The 17,987-nt window shown below is 43.0% G+C and overlaps 1 pseudogene; it reads right to left on the bottom strand.

The window, feature by feature from the left end:
* Positions 1-2,396: 2,396 nt before the first annotated feature.
* Positions 2,397-3,144, bottom strand: LOC107401050 (TGF-beta receptor type-1 pseudogene; annotated as a pseudogene).
* Between the last annotated feature and the right edge of the window lie 14,843 nt (positions 3,145-17,987).

Here is a 17,987-nt window from a genome sequence, read left to right as displayed (position 1 = left end):
CTTCTCCAGTTGGTCCTATGACCTCCTCATGTAACGTGAATCTTAAAAGGTCTTATTAATAAAAACAACCCAGAGCCAGCTATTAGGGTGAAAGATGAATGATCAGAGAAGCAGAGCAAGCCAGCCACAAGCTCTTATCTCTACCAAATCCTCCGTCTCAAGACAGTGAGTTCCTGTTTCCTCACGCCTTATATACTTTTTTCTGTCCTGCCATCTTACTTCCTGGGATTAAAGGTGTGTGTGCTTCCCAAGCAAAGGCGTGAGATCTCAAGTGTTGGGGTTAAAGATGTGTGCCACTATGCCTGGCTCTGCTCCCAGGGTGGCCATGAACTCAGAGATTCAGACAGATCTCTGTCTCCCGAGTGATAGGATTAAGGGTGTGTGCCATCATTGTCTGGCTTCTATGTCTAATCTAGTGGCTGGCTCTGTCTTCTGATCCCCAGATAAGTTTTATGGGGGTGCACAATGTATCACCACATTTTCCCTTTTTTGTCTAAAATAATAAAAGGTTATAACTAATATAAGAAAAACTATATACAGTAAGTACAATAAGTATATACAATACATATGGTCAAGAATTACATTAACAATGTCTAGTCCATTAACATTTGACAGATTCAGACAAAAAACTCCATTATCTATCCTATTTTGATGAGTCCAAAATGTACCTAATTCACTTTCTATCCTAACTTGTATTACCAGCCAAAAACTATCTTTTGATGTCTTTCAAATTTATACACTTATACACCTCTTAGTGAGTTTATTTTCTAAATTTGTTAACAAGGAAACTACAACTATAACTATCTAATTTTCAGCTCCCTCAGAGACCTGAGAAGGAAATAATATTAACTGAGTAATCAGGAAGTGCAAACAAGTGACTTCCAAAAAATATGAGAAATGACAGAAACAGCTGATTGCCTGGACAGTCACCCGAGGTTTCTCTGCAATTTTGAGGCATCTATCTTTGGCCTACAGGCCTAGCATATCTAACAGACTCATTTGTGAAGAAGGATTTTCTAGAGAGCTTTCCTACCTTGTCTTGGCAGTCCTTTCTTTTGTGTTCTGCTTGTCCATTTTGGACAGCATACTGTCAGCAGACAAGGCAAGGGCATTTTTTTGCCCAGTGGCTAACTTCTGCCACAAAGAAAGTAACTCCATAAGCAGTTTCTTCAATGCCCATCATCTTCTCTGAAGTATATTGGTGCTGCCATGAGCAGACATGTCTCATAGTCATAAAAAAAAAGAAAAAAAATCTATGTTATTAAAATATCTTAGTGCTGGAGAGATGGCTCAGTGGTTAAGAGCACTGACTGCTCTTCCAGAGGACCTGGGTTCAATTCCCAGCACCCACAGGGCAACTCACAACTGTCTGTAATTCCAGTTCCAGGGGACATAACACCCATGGCAAAACACCAATGTACATAAAATAGAAATTAAAAAAAAACCTTAAATGCCATATTTTGTAGATCTCTAAAGTGTTTGAAGGTGACATGTACATCTAAGATATATCTCTGACATTGAAAATATACCTAACATGACTACAAGTTCAATTGTAATGTCTAACTGCTAACTTTCATTTCTTTATATCTTAATAGTTGGCAATAATAACTTTCAAGGATTAGCAAACTGCATTACATTGTTAAATGAACTGTATAGGTACAGTGCCTTGAACAAGATTAGAAATATATATATACATACATACAGTATTTTCTAACAAAATTAATCTCAAATTTGTATTAATATACAAAATTTGTATACAATAAACAAAAATCCAATCCAATGTAAAATATTTAAAACAAGAAGTTCCTTTTTAAAAGTAGATTCAATAATCTACTTTTTTGTCTTATCATATCTATAACCTCTCTTTTTTCTTTTCAGAGTAGATTCAATAATCTACCCTTTTATCCTATTATTTCTGCATCTCTTTTTTTTCAGAATTGATTCAACAATCTACCTCTTATCTATATCCTCTTTCTTTTAAACAAGAACCTTGAATCTAATCTCCTTTGTTTAGCTTTTTTTCCTGACTATCATCAATTAACAACTTGTAACCAATCATCCTAAACAATGACAATTATTCATAACCCATTGAACAATCAATAACCACCCACCCCACCTCTTGGGAATGTGGGCATGGTGTTCTTAAAATTACTTCCTGCTGTCTGGGGGTGAAGGTATCTTTAGGGGATCCTGAAAAGAAAAATTTTGGGTTTAATTGTCAAGTCCTGGGAGAGGTAGTTGTATAATTTGTTGTCCAGTCTCTGCATAAGAGAAAAATGCAAGGCTTGTCTCAAGTCCTTGCTCGAGTAGTCTGTGAGGCTGGATCATCTCAGCTAGCCATCTTGAAATTGTACTGCGCAGTTTGTAGTCCAAAGCCAGTCTTTGGGTGGTGTTTGTCAGCTTAGTGATATTATCATCGTCTTGATGGCATCATTGTTGTGGGGCCCCATCATCATTTTGGAGACTTCAAAGTCACTGTTAGGCGTGGTCATGGTCCCCTGCAGAAAATTTTTAGTGCCTACTCTGTGGTTTGAAGCAATATTAATTATATCCGTGGCAGAATCGTGTCTCACAGCCAGTCCCAAGTTTGCAATACAACAGGTTCCATTCTTCTTCACCAAGATATTCTTTGATTTCAAATCTCTGTGAGCAATAGCTGGCTTTCCTTAGGTACCAACAATCTCCATGTGAAGATGAGCAAGACCACTTGTCATGGACAGAGCAGGTTTGATCATCCCTTTCCACTGTAACAGTGTTTATCTATTCAAGTAATCCAAAAGGGATCCATGCTCATGGTAATCCAACACCAGCCACAGCTGAGTCCATGTGCCATTGTCTTTGTTGTGTGCTGCTATAAATCCTAGGATGTTTTCATGGTGTAACATCACAGTCTGATAAATCTCTGCCTCTTGGAACCATGAATGTTCTTCCCTAGAAGAGAGTATCTTCACAGAAACTTCTTCTCCCTGCCACTTGCCTGGACAAACTTCTCCAAACCGACCTTTGCCAATACTTTCTTGTAACTCCATGGTCCTGGCAATTGTTCTCTGAACAAGCAGCAGTAAACCCTTTGTCCTTGGTAGTAGCCGCCACCAATATAATGAGAAGCAACCGGCAATGCAGAGCAGCAGCCACCACCTCCATGGTCCTGCCACCCCCATTTGTGGCCCTGCCTGGCCCTGGTCACAGCTTCTCCTCAGCAAGCCTCCCAGGTTGGCCTCAAACTGAGGATCCTCCTGCCTCCGCCTCCTTCAGCAAATCCTACTGGCATGTGTCACCACAACTGGCCATGTGCAGCTCAGGCCTGAGCTGGGGACTGCAAGGCCACAGGCAAGCAACACTCTTGTGAATCTGTGCCACAAATGTTGGGTGCCAGATGTATCATGGGTTCCCCTTCCACTCTTGACTGGGTTTCGGGTACCGGCTGTAAATTATCTCCTGAGGTGGAGGCATGGAATCTAATCATAAAGTGGTTGGTTACCCTATAACAGACTTGCCCATTATTGTATCAATAGGCTTACATCACATGGCTGTTCTGTATTGTTATACACAAGGTCCACAACTGAGTGAAGACTGTTGATAACAATTCTCACCCAACAGTCTGCATAGTACCTTCCAGCACCAGGAGAACTAATCATCAGGGAAGAAGATGCCAGTTTGGGTTTCTCTAAGTCCTGTGACCAAAGTGTGTGGCATTTTCAGCGATAGGGTCTTACCATCTAGTTCTGGTTCTACAGAAGTGGAAACTGTATTATTTGGGGGATTTCTGGGACCTCTAGCTAACAACTTATAGGAAGCTAGCCCACACCTGACATGGGTTCTTTTTAATTACTAACCTGTTTATTCTGAGAATGGCTTTTAAATTGGGGGATTTTTGAGGGGTTTGGCGGGACTAGAGAGATGACTTCACAGATTAAGGCACTTGTTATCAAATCTGGTGACCTGAATTTGATCCCAGGATCCACAGGGTAGAAGGAAAGAACCAACTTCCTCAAGTTGTCCTCTGACTTCCACAAACATACCATGACACATGCATGAGCAACTACACACACATGCACAGTAAATAAATAAGTAAACAATAAACAAAATGTAAGAAAAATGTTAATAAAAACTTTAGGTTTTGATCACCCTCCCAACCATCAGGCTTGCTTATATTTTTTCATGATCTGTTCCTTTTGATTGCCCCTCCCTGACCCCCCTTGTCCCCCATCTTTCTACCTTCTCCCCCCTTAAACATTCCCACCTCCATTAGTCTCCCTTCCACTTCCATTTCACTCCCCCTCCTCCCCTAAAAGCATATTTCCCCTCTAGAACCAGGAATGGGGTACATATTACTGAGTCATTGGCCAAAGGGCTCCTATAGACCACCACCAGCCCCCCCCCCAAATCACAGGCCATTGACAGGTCTATAACTCTCTACAACCTAATGCTGAAGACACCACTTACTTCTCATCAAACATGGAGAAAGCAAGCTGCTGCCCAACTAGAAGCTTCACTCCTACAGACCAGCATTTATGGAGCTAGAAGGTACTTTGCATACCACAAGAGGAGAAAATTTATCATCAAAATCACCCAGCTGTAAAACCTGTGACCTACGATTGTGACCTGCCTGCAAGATACACTGACGCAATAGTGCATCAACGCTATAGAAGTAACCAATCACTTTCTTTCTTTTTTCTTCTCCAAATTGGATTTAAGGCCTACCACATGAGATGGAACCCATTCTTGACACTACTAAAGTGGCCCCAAACCCGAGACTAGTATTAGTCTACTAAATGATGATAGCAATAAAATTGCTTCTAATAACATGCCACTGTACCCATAGATCAGTGCATCATACAACCCTCATCAGAGAAGCTTCTTCTCAAAGTAGATGGTAATTAGTGTGGAGACTCACAACTGAACAGCATGCAGAGTGAGAGACACTTTGGAGCACTCAGTCCCAAATGGGAAGTCTTTATTAAATTCCTCTCCTCGACGCTCAGGGATCTATGCAGAAAGGAGATGGAAAGCTTGTAAGTGCCAGAGATGGTGGATTGCTACAAGGGAAAAGTATCTTCCAGACACAAAAAGGCTGATATATAAACTCACAAAGACTTTGACAGCAGGTATAAGACCTTCCTAGGTTCAAATAAGACAAAATCCCAGTACTGAAAAGGGGACACAAAGTTCCATCCCTAACTAAGAAGCTATTTGAAATTGATATCTATGGGGTTTTCACCAGTGGAATATCACTGGTTATATAAACCACACTCCATGGCAGGTCCCACGCCCAAGAGCAGTTGGCCAACAACACCATGGTTTTTTATGCACTTTTGGTTTCTTTTTCTTTTTTCCATTTTGATTTTTATTTATTTATTTATTTATTTATTTATTTATTTATTTATTTATTTATTTTTGGTTTTTCAAGACAGGGTTTCTCTGTGTAGCTTTGCACCTTTCCTGGAACTCACTTGGTAGTCCAGGCTGGCCTCGAACTCACAGAGATCCGCCTGCCTCTGCCTCCCGAGTGCTGGGATTAAAGGCGTGTGCCACCACCGCCCAGCTCTTATTTGGATTTTTGATGGTTTATTTATTTTAATTTCATTTTTTAACCTCTCCTTGGCCCTTTCCTAGTTTTTTTTGGCTCTATACACACTCAACTCCCTCATAACTATACATATATAAAAGGTCTGTGCTGGGGATATGGCTCAGTTGCTAAAGTGTTTGCCAACTGCTCTGTTACTGTGATCAATTTCCATGATCGAAGTGAGTTATGAAAGAAAGAGTCTACTTTGGCTTATGGCTCCAGAGGAAGAGTCCATAAAAGCAGTTAGTTGAGCAATCACATCTTCAACCAAATGTAGAAAATGGAGACAGGAGAGTTGGAGACATAGGCCTACCCAATCCCTTTGGAGTCAGCTGATCACGAATCCTAGAAATCAGATACTGAGCTATTTACACTGTTAAGATTTAGCCAACAGGAACTGGAACGCTGGTTGAGTTCTTTACTTATTTACTTACTTATGTGATCTTTCTTCTTTCAGTAGAAATGTTTGCAGTGTTGGCAGGGGTGAAGTTATAATAGGGTTGAAGTGTCATTTTCCTGTTAGACTGGCATTCAGGGCACCAGGCTCTATCCTCAGTCTTCCCGAGTGAGTAGAATACTGTCTGCTATAACAGTTATTATCCATGGGTGGACTCACAACTAAAATAGAACAATAGTCAATTATAAAACCACTGCTCCATAAGTGCTGATCATTTTAGAGAGTAAAGTACTGTGTGTGCTAATATATTAGTTACAAGGGTATGACTGGAAAGGAAAAAAACACACAATAAAACTAGTAACAGGTACTGAGAGAAGCGTAGAAGGAAGCAAGAAGAAAGAGAAATTGTAGGAGCAAAACAAAATAGGAAGCAGGGAGATAAAGGGGTTTGAGTTAAAAGCTGACTGAAGAAAAAGGTAGAGACATATAATTAAACAACATAGAATAACCCTGTCACTTCAGAGGCTAAGGCACCAGCACCCTGTAAACCAAGCCAGACTATAAACCATATAAACCAAGCCAGGCTGTGACAGAAACAGACACACACACACACACACACACACACACACACACACACACACACACGGGTGGAGGAAGGGAGCTAGTCTGTTAAAATGTATTAGGTATTAAATACAGACAAAATAAATGTAGAGGAAGAGACCTGGATGGAGATATGGGAGATGAAACTGACTGGCTCAACCACTGGCTTACGTCTGATGCTCTCAAATTCCCCAGGTTGGAATGCTGTCCCACCTCTCAAAGGTCCTCTAAAATGGCAGTCATTGTAACACAAGGCTGGCTTGCTTAACTTTTTGTTTCTCCTCTTATCGTAGATCAGCACCAAAGGGTTAATTCAGCAGAAGTTTGCAATTCACTCCTTTCACATCTACGAAAAAGTGAGCTGTCTTAACCCTCGTGATGCGCTCCATCCTTTACCACCCCCATATCTCACTCTCCATTCCTAGCCAAGCTGTCAGCCTATATCTACTCTTGACTCACAGACACCACCTGACTTGAGTCCTGACTTCAGAATTCCAGTCAGTTGGGAAGTGCCCTTGGGAAAGGGCATTGTTGATCACTGGACACTTATAAAATGATAGCACTATGCTGGAGACTTGGGATACATCATCTAGGTACCTGCTTGTAATCCCAGTGCTTGGAAGACACAGTCAGGAGAATCCTTAGAGTTTGCTGGCCACCCAGTCACAAATGGTCAGACTCCAGATTCAGTGAGAGGCCTGTCTTAAAAATAATAATAAAACAGGAGGCAGAAGCAGGCAGATCTCTGAGTTTGAGGCCAGCCTCGTTTACAGAGTAAGTTCCAAGACACTCAGGAATACACAGAGAAATCCTGTCTCAAAAAACTCAAAATAATAAATGATGATGATGATGATGATGATGATGATGATGATGATGGGAGCCATTGAGGAAAATACCTGATATTGACCTCTGGCCTCTACATGAGGACACCACAGAGAGAGAGAGAGAGAAAGAGAGAGAGACAGAGGCAGAGACAGAGACAGAGACAGAGACAGAGAGACAGAGAGAGAAAGAGAAATTCGATAGACATGGCCTGTTTAGCTTTTGGTAAAATGATTTCATGGTCATCTCTGTACCTATCACTGTCCACTTCAGGAGTCCTGGGCCTGTACCTGTGGTGCAGGTGAATGATTCCACAAGTCCTAGATCCAGTAAAATGCCAGTAGACCAACAAGACAAGAGAGTACCAACCCTCCCAGAGCAGCTCTGCACTATCATCACTCCCCATGCCCAGGACAATTGGACTCTGAACCCAAAAATCATCTTCAGGGACACAATGTAAGTAACAGAATGTCCCAAACAGTCCACCATTCCATCAGCTGTCACAAGAGCAAAAAGAAGTACACACAAGGATCTGTCTCTGATGCTCACCCCCTCAAGATCCACCTTAATGACATTTTCCTCTGCTCACAATGCCTCTTCCCATTGCCCCCACCCACTTTAATCTCCCTTCTCAAGGGCAACAGCTCAAATGCTCCCATCCAGGGAAAGCCCCTCTGTCCATGCTCCTCTTTCCCACAGCATCTTGTATCCACTCCAATCTCCAATACAAACCGTGTGAAATGACCAGCTTGGACCTGTCTCCACCACCTCACCAAGGGCAGGTAAACCTCATGTTTAAGCATGTCAGGTGTTTGTTCCCAGATGGCCCTCATTAAGGAAGGCCTTTGTGAGGAGAGCTGAGCTTGGGGAAAGGGAGAGGGAAGGAACAGTGGGTCTTCGGGAAGGCATAGTCTCTGTTCAATGGACTGCACATGTGTTCTCCATAGAGGGCAGATGTCAAGGTGGAGTCTGTACAGATTTTCTAGGGTGGAGAAACAAGTGATCCCAAGCTTGCTACTAAACACCAGAGATGTCTCTGCCTCAGGTCTAGGAGTCAGAACCCAAAAGCCAAAGTGTCCAGACCCTACTCTCCTGTCTGGTCTTCCTTAGAAACAGAATTTCCAGGCTGTCTGTGCATGGCTCCGATCTCTACCATCATCTTTATGAGGTCTCCATCCCTATGTTGGATGTCCTCTTCTGTCACTAGGTCACAGGCCTACTCAACCTGCGATGATGTCATCTCTAGTTAATTACATCTGTGAAGGCTAATCTTCCAAAGTAGGTCATGTTCACAGGTGCCCGTGGATTAGGACTTGCCTGTATCTTTTTATTACTGTGTATATTTTTTTTCTGGTTTTTCGAGACAGGGTTTCTCTGTGTAGCTTTGCGCCTTTCCTGGATCTCGCTCTGTAGACCAGGCTGTCCTCGAACTCACAGAGATTCTCCTGGCTCTGCCTCCCGAGTGCCGGAATTAAAGGTGTGCGCCACCACTGCCCGGCCTATATCTTTTTGAGGCATGTAATTTCACTCACTGTAGAAGTGACTTCCACCTCCAACAACCCCCAATACCTCCTCTGTCTTGCCAGAGGAAGTGACTCTGTTCTAAGGCTTCCCATCCATATTCACTTCACAGCACCCTGGGTACCAATACAGCTGCTCATGGGCTGTGGCTGCTCTAAGGGTGGGTATATGGCTGACCTACATCTGCCCCTGTGTCTCAAAGCTGAGGAGAATTATAATTTCTATAGGCTTGTGAGCCATTCCCAGAAGCTAGAGCCACCAGTATCCTGTAAATGGAGTTACAAACTTGGATCCCAGTCTCCGATCTCATAGTATATGAAGTTGGCAGAAGCCTCAAAAGCAGTGTTTCATTATAAAGCGTCTCCCTCTTCCCTCCCCCTGCCCCCTCCCATCAAAAGTACTTTCTATCCTTTTTTTTTTTTTTTTTTTTTTTTTTTTTTTTTTTTTTTTTGGTTTCAAGGGGAAAAAACGAAGAGTTACCAGAGGGGTTGAGCCCTTTCCCTGTGAACTTTCTCCTGCCAGGTGGTGTAGAGTGGACCTCTGTGAATCCAGTGTTAGTCTCCCAGTTTCTCATCACCTTTCTTTCTTTTTTTATTTTTTATTTTTTTTTTTATTTTTTTGAGACAGGGTTTCTCTGTGTAGCTTTGCACCTTTCCTGGATCTCGCTCTGTAGACCAGGCTGGCCTCGAACTCACAGAGATCCGCCTGCCTCTGCCTCCCGAGTGCTGGGATTAAAGGCGTGCGCCACCACTGCCCAGCTCTCTCATCACCTTTCTTTCCTCCAGAGGCTCCTAATCAGGCACAGGCCATGCTCAAAAGCACACAGAACCCAGGGGACTCCAGACTTTCACTTCTGTGTGTGTCTTGGGAAGGTCATGTTACTCAGCATTGTCCAGGTTTTTTCCTAGGGTCTTGAGAAAAGGGAGGCAGGATTTCCCCTTACAGGGAACACACACTTCTACTGGCTTTTCTATGTGATTCTAGAAAAGACATTTCCTAGGCAGAATTCACGCCACATCTCTACTTTGTATTCTGACAGTGAACGGAATATAATCCACCCTCCCTGAAGTGCTAATCAACTTACTTGCCAAGTTCTTTCCTAAACAAACTAACTGTGCGCTTCTTTCTCCATAAGAAATACAGAGCCCACTGCTCTGTGCCTTGCTGATGAGCCCCGAGACCTTCATTTCATTATCAGGCCAGGCCTGGCCTACGGGGAGAACTGCCCGGAATATCTAAAACCTTCTATTGTTGAAGTTCATTTCGTTTCTTTTCTGTGTACTGCTTCCATTGTGATCTTGAACATGGACTGTATACCAAAATGCTACCAGACGGGAGAAAATACATGAATCAGATGATTGCAACGCTGGAAGAATACAAGCCTGCTTAAAATGCCCACTTTCCTTTTCAGATTTAATCACTCCTTGGTCTGTGCAAGCTTGATCGTCACCGATGGCTGATCATAAAAAGGATCAGTTAATTTTTCCAGGAATATATGGAAAAACTTCTCAACTGTTCTGCATAATATATGTGGCTCGGCTGTTCACATTCAGAGGCTAGTCAGTCCAAGAGCAACTGTTGCACTGGATGTGCATGTTCCACGAGAGCTGGGGAGCCTTCTCGGGTGGGGGGAGTCCTTCAGCCTGGCCCATGCCTCAGCAAGGCCCCTGACAACCCTGTGGATTTGACAGGGCTCATTTGCAGCTTCAAAGACAGGAACCTTTTAAAGCCAGCCTCCACAGCAGTCGGATGTAAGAAATGATGATGACATTGACCTTTGCCCCTTTTCTCAGCTGTGAGTCAGAACACAAGCATCAAAGGGCCAAAACTTTAAGGAGATAGTGTTCATGTTCTGGTCTGAATTAATATGAGCAATATATATGCTTGTCCTATGCCCCATGACCACCCTGCAGTGATGGTGTAATTCATCACTCAAATGCAGACTTCTCTGAGGGCAAAGGAAGATGTGCTTTCAACGATTTCAGGAAAAATATTAATTTTCAGGACCATCTCAAGTAAATTTGGAAATGTCCAACCATCCAACACCACTTCTCACTTTTCTTCCTCCTCAAGGCCCACATCCCCTCACCACCTACACCACCTCATCCCTGGATGTCCAGTCCTTCAGACCTCCAATGACCCAGTGGGTAGTGATAACCATGGATCGGGGCTGGAGCAGGGACAGTTGGAAGCCGGGGGCTACTGCTTCTACAGTGCCTCCTCTTATTCTCACACTCAGATTCTCCCACCATCCCCCTAGGGAAGTACACGGGGACAGCTGAGGGTGGACCTCGGTGGGTATGTATGTGACCCCTGAATGGATCTGGGAAACTTGTTACCATCTGCAGCCTTCTCCTCATTGCCAAGCCCTGCCTCACAACATGACACACTCAACCCAGGTGAGTCAAGGGACCTGGAAACATCTGAACTCATACTAGCCAACAGTATCAAACAACATTTCTGGCTGAGCCACGTCTAGCCTTGGGGATAAGAATAGATTTAAGGTCATAGACATGAAAGAACCCTTGAGAAACATAGGTGCCCCATTCACTAATCCCAAAACAATGAGGTTCAGTCATTCAAAAATTACTCAGGAGAATAAATGTTATTGTTAGAATCGGTCTCAAACTAGAGCTCCCAAAATTTATTTCAATAATTCTAGTTTTCTGTTTGCTGCAGATCCAGGCAGCAGAAACTCCGTCTGTTTAACATGCTCTGCAACTCAGAGCTTGCTTTTCACCTGCCAACAGGGAGCACTCTCTGCGGAGCACTCCCACTTCTGCGCTCTTTCCTAACACTTCTGCCGTCTGTGTTGTTTCATGAGGCTTCACAGTAGACATCCGAGGGGTGGTCCAGGAAGAATGGATTTTCCACCTGTTATTTCCAGAGCCTGGTAACTTGACTCTGTTGAGACACCTAACTGCTGTCCTTGTTCATCTAGCCAGTTCCTACCTTCACAATTTGTTTCTAAATATGGGATTCGTTTCTAGAGTTTGAGGATGCCATATCCTGGTATAAAGGGCTCCTAGGATTGTGGTTCCTAATCCCTTCCTTGGTTCACCTACGACATTTGGGTTCATTATTACATCTGTATTAATTAAGCCAATAAAGAGGAAAGCCATCACAAAGATAGATGAAATAGATCTATGAGAGTCTCGTCTAGGGAAAAATGTATAATCTCTTGCAATTACTAGACACTAAATTTGTTTAGCGATTTGAATTCATTTCAAGCCCAACCTGTCCTTTCAGAAAAAATGTTCACACATTTGCAACGTCTCCAGTGAGGAATCTTCCATCACTTACCTTGGAGTGAGAGCAGGATGGATGGTATCATTAGGAAGGTTTTGCTTCCAGTCTGTGCTTGTGATATATACTGAAGCTGAGGCCCTAGCGTGCACATGAATTATATCCTTAATGAGACCAGTTCTGTGGCCTTAAAAAATTATCATACTTCTTCAGATTTGGCATTCTCATTCATAAAACATGGGCCACAGATTAGAATTAGAGTTGACCTCCTGGGTCATAAATGTCATGAATTCCATTCCCACACTCAGACAAGCAACATCATTTCCTTAAATTTGTAGAATACATTGTTCATGTGAAATGTTCAAAATATATAAAGAAAATTACAAAGGGCATAAAATATTTCTTTGAAACCTAATGAAGAAAAAGAGGAGAAGGAGGAAGAAAAAAGGAAGTGAGTGAGTGAGTGAGTGAGTGAGTGAGTGAGTGAGGGAGGGAGGGAGGGAGGGAGGGGGAGGGAAATACTCGACAGGAAGGTTCAAATGCCCCATTTAAAGACTTCCATAAGTCCTTACACTCCACCACCACAGACGTAACGCTATCCTGAGACCCTGTGTATCGGCTCCACCTTTACTTCTATACTTTGGCAATATGGACAGATGTTCAAAGACGATGGCACCATTTTTGTGTATTTGTTCTGGGTTTCATACAAATGATGTCATGTTAAATTCTGAAGTCCTCACCTCTCATTTCAGCTTCCGGGAGGTTTGGAATCAACACTAGTATTGGATGAGCCTGTGAGGTTTCTGTCGGCAGTTTATCTCACCTATCAAATCCCTTACCCCATTAATCACTTTTGTTCTCCTCCTGGGAGCTCACTTGGATTTATTCGATTTCCTTAAACTCTGCTGTTCCCTGTCATAATCTAAAAGTGTATATGCTTGAAGGAGAAGGACAAATCTCATCCAGATTTTAAATATTCAATGAGAGTAGCAATTATGAGACATGATTCCACTTTGAGGTGAAGCTTCTCTAAAGAACTGGTAACAATCTCCTGTTCTCTTGTCATGAAGAGAAGCAATTTCCGCGAGATGTAGAGTAAAGAAGGATGGTTTCATTCCGTTTATAGCCAGTGTCTGTGGGGAAGGCTCCACGAATGGCTGGCTAAACATTTGGATGGACTGGTAAATTTCTCACACTTATTTATCAAGACTGTCTCTCTTACAAGGTAAGCACCAGGGAACTCTTTATCTTGTTGAGTGTGGTGGAGAATAACAATGTGTAATAGAAGTTCTGTGAAAATGGTGATGACAGTCTGTTCTAGATGCAAGACACTGGGGGGAAAGGACTGGGACAGATGAAAGCAGATTGTAACCTTTATTTGGACCAGAATTATACGCCCTGTAATTATCAGACCAAAAGAAAATTAGAGTCAGCATTATTAAATCCCCTTCAGCTAAAAATGGGTGAGGGTGCTAACGACTGCTTCCTTCTGAACATCTCACATTAATACAATGCAATACTCCAACATCTGGCAGAATTTCACTTTCTGTGTTTTATAACTATTACTGTTGTAGGAATACTAAGAGTCCAGGCTATTGGATAAAATTATAGAAGCCAAGCCAAGATGTGAACTCTAGTGGAGAGAATAATACTAACTGCTCAGAGAAGCTTCTGCCTAGATAACAGAAAATACTCTCAACACCAATAAGCTACAATGCTTCTGAAATAAAGATCAAATTAATTTTCCATCTGAGGAACATCTGCCAGATTGGCAGCTGTTCACCTGGGAAAGGATGGTCTTCTCTAAGGCTCTAAGAAACTGGAAATGTGATTTTTGTTGTTGTTGTTATTGTTGTTGTTTTCTGATATAAGTCAAGAATTTAATAAAAGTTTGTTAAATAAATTATTTTCATTAGTTTGAACAATTTATATATCAATGCCAAAACGTAAGTCTGTGTGCAGTTGCTCTTTAACCACTGACAGATTTACATCCTGAGGAACCCATTATATATTGAAAATATCCTACATCAGAAATGCATGGCACAATGGCTTGGAAATCAGTGTACTTATGGCACTACTTGCTTCTCCTCCTGATCATGTTGCTGGGAGGGCCCAGTATCACAAAAGTAAGATGCCACTTACATCAGACTGGGCAGGGATAGGGGGGAGTCAGCATTCAAAATTCAAAGCATGATATTTCTATTTTATGTCTCATAAAGTCAAAAACACCTTAATCCAACCATCCTATGAGGGTGGACAGGTAGGATGGGAGAGGGAGTGGGGGGGAGAGGGAGGGAGGGAAAGAGGGAGAGAAAGAGAGCAAGAACACTCAGATCAGAGTCAGGTTCATCAGTAGAGAAATGCCAAAAGGCTCAGCATTCTAATGCTAAAATTGTCAAACACTAGGGTTTTTTAATTCATCTATTTATTTTATTTCTTGGCCACAGCCTCCCCCCATCCTCCCCTCCCAGCTTTCCCTCCCACCCCCACTTCCACCCCCTAATCCCCTCCTCTTCTGTCTCCCATGAGTATCAATAAAACATGGTGTGATGGTTTGGAAGAAAATGGCCCCCAAAGGGAGTGGTACTATTAGGAGGTGTGGCCTTGTTGAAGGAAGTGTGTCACTGTGGGAGTGGGCTTTGACATCTCTTTTGTTTCCCTCAGTGTGACAGTTACTCATCTTCCTGTTGCCTGCCTATGAAGATGCAAGGACTCTTAGTTCCAGCACTGCTCTGGCCAGCAGGGTCTTCAACGGGGACCTAAAGGGAAGGCCTTCGAATGAGAGGGACAAGAGACAAGAATGAGAGCAAGACAGGACGTCTGATCAAGTTCCAAATTTTTATTTTTCTCTCAAAGCATATATAGGTAGGCAAAGGGGGTTGCAAGCAGGAAGGGACTTAATTATGGGCTGTTTGGCCAGCAGGAAATGTTGCTCTGAGGGTTATCTATCTACTCTTATCTAACTGCCCAATTGCTTAACTGCAGCTCATTCACCTGATATCTGAGAAGAGGTTCTGGTATCTGTGGGAAGAGGTTCTGGTGCTATGGAGACTTAAGCAAGGCATAGATCTAAGAAAAGAGGAAAGAAGCCCAAATATGGCAGCATGTGTGTCAAGGGTCGCTTAGGCTTATGGCTCCCGTCACAGCACCACATTGTCTGCCTGCATGCTGCCATGCTCCCCATCATGATGATAATGGACTAAACCTCTGAAACTGTAAGCCACTCAATTATATGCCGTGGGATGGTCTGTATGTTAAATGTGTTGCTCTGATTGGTTAACAAATAAAACACTGATTGGCCAGTAGCCAGGCAAGAAGTAGAGGTGGGACAAGAAGAGAGGAGAATTCTGGGAAGTGGAAGGCTGAGGCAGAAAGAAGCTGCCAGCTGCCACCATGAGATGTTAAGAGAGTGGTAAGCCATGAGCCATGTGGCAACTTATAGATGAATAGAAATGGGTTGATTTAAGGTATAAGAACAGTTAGCGAGAAGCCTGCCACAGCCATATAGTTTATAAGTGATATAAGTCTCTGTGTGTTTACTTGGTTGGGTTTGAGCAGCTGTGTGACTGGCGGGTGAGAGAGATTTGTCCTGACCGTGGGCCAGGCAGCACTGGAGAAAACTCCAGCTACAATTATATATTTTCTTTATAAGAGTTGCTGTGGTCGTGATGTCTCTTCACAGCAATAAAAAAGCCTAAGACAGAAGTTGGTACCAGGGACAGGGGTATTGCTATGATAGGCCTGACCATGCTTTTGTTTAGTCATATGGACTTTGGGACTTTGGGTTAGGAAAGCACTGGAATGCTGTAAGCACTACTTAGTGGGGCATACTATCAGGAGCAGGGAAGACAATGGTGCTGATAATGATTTGAAATGTCAGGAGCTGGCTCAAGAGGTTTCAGAGAAGAACTTTAGTATGTTGCCTAGAAATCATTCTTATGATCTTTTGGTAAAGAGAGTGGCTGCCTTTTGCAGTTGTCCAGAGACTACCTGAGGCTAAAGTGAAGAGTTCTGGATTAATTCCGTTGGCAGAAAAAAAATCTCAATACAGCCTAGTATAGACTCAGTCATGTGGTTTTTAGTGGAAACTCTAATGAAGATGTATAATGAAAAGGAGCAAGGTGAGCAGGATAAATTACAAAATATAAATTGTGAGGAGAAAAAGAGCACAAAGAAGTGGAATGGAGCTAAATCCTATGTTCAAGGAGATGAATGGATTGAGATGGAATATAGGGAGTGGTGACCTCAGGGCAAGATCCCACCTAGCTAAGTTTCCAACTTGTGAGAAGGAACTAAAGAAAAGCTTAGAGCCAAGTGTGGTGGGGCACACCTTTAATCCCAGCTCAGCAAAGGCAGAGGCTGGCAGTACTTTGAGTTTGAGGCCAGCCTGGTCTACAGAGCAAGTTTCAAGACAGCCAAGCTTAGGCAGTGAAGGACAGAAAGCTGGTGAAGAAGTAATTGAATGAAGAGGCCATGTTCCTAGCCCAGTAAGCAGCAGAACTTGGCAGCTTCAGCCATGTGGTTCTGGATTTAGAGTTAAGGATAGTAAAAGGAGTTATGGAATAAAGCTACTGAGGCCAGGCCTGTGTCAGGTGTGTCCCTGAATGGAGGCCTAGTAGAGAGGCCATTGTGTGAAGCTGTGAAGTTGAAGCCTGGATTGCCTTGGAGAACCCAAGATGTTAGAGATGCCAGAGTTATGGGATACCTGCTGAGGAGAGCTGCTAACAGGGAGTGGAACCACCCCAAGAGAAAGAAATGTGTTGAAGTCAACAAAGCTGAACAGAGTTGGAGATCTGAAGAGCGTTTTAACATCAGACATGAAAGATGCAGAGTTTGGAGTTTGCCCAGCTGGGTTTTGGTCTTGCTTTTGTCCAGTATTTCCTCGCTATGCTCCTTTTCCTCCATTTTGGAATGGTAATGTATATCCTGTGCCATTATATGTTACAAGTATGTGATCTGCTTTTTGATTTTGATTTTTACAGGGGGATTACAGTTAAGAGATTTCCATGCATCTCTGAAGAGACTTTGGACTTTAGATCTTGAAACAAGTTTGATACTGTTGTAAACGATGGGGACTTTTGAAGTTGGACTAAATGGCTATAAGCCTTTGGGGGCCAGGGAGTAGAATGTGGTGGTTTGGGAAAAATGATCCCCAAAGAGAGTGGCACTACTGGGATATGTGCCCTGTTGGAAGAAGTGTGTCACTACGTGGGCAGGCTTTAGGGTCTCTTTTGCTCAAGCTTCCCTCAGTGTGACAGTCACTCATCTTCCTGTTGCCTGCCTATAAAGATGTATGGACTCTCAGCACCAGCACCACTGTCTGCCTGCACAACCACCCCACTCTCCACCATGATGATAATGGACTAAACCTCTGAAACTGTAAGCCATCACCCCAATTAAATTTTTTCTTTATAAGAGTAGCCATAGTCATGGTGTCTTTTCACAGCAATAGAAAACCCAAACTAAGACACATGGCATATCAATTGTCATCAGAGAGGTGCCATCCAGCAACTGATGGAGGCAGATGCAAAAAAACCCACAGCCTAACATTAGGTGGAGTTCGGGAATCCTGTGGAGGAGAAGGAGAAAGGAGTGTAAGAGCCATAGGGGTCAAGGACACCACAGGAAGGCTCACACAATCAACTAGCCTGGGCTCATAGGGGCTCTTAGAGACTGAACTGACAACCAGGGAGCCTGCATGGGACTGACCTAGGCACTCTGCATATATAATACAGTTGTGTAGCTTGATCCTCCTGTGGGACTCCTAACATCAGAAGCAGGGGTTGTCTCCAACTCTTTTATTGGTTTTTGGGACCCTACTCCTCAGACTGG

Source organism: Peromyscus maniculatus, chromosome 2 (genome assembly GCF_049852395.1).
Source record: "Peromyscus maniculatus bairdii isolate BWxNUB_F1_BW_parent chromosome 2, HU_Pman_BW_mat_3.1, whole genome shotgun sequence".
Lineage (NCBI taxonomy): Eukaryota > Metazoa > Chordata > Mammalia > Rodentia > Cricetidae > Peromyscus > Peromyscus maniculatus.
The sequence above is the reverse complement of the archived record's forward strand: the minus strand, read 5'-3'. Positions and strand labels throughout refer to the sequence as shown.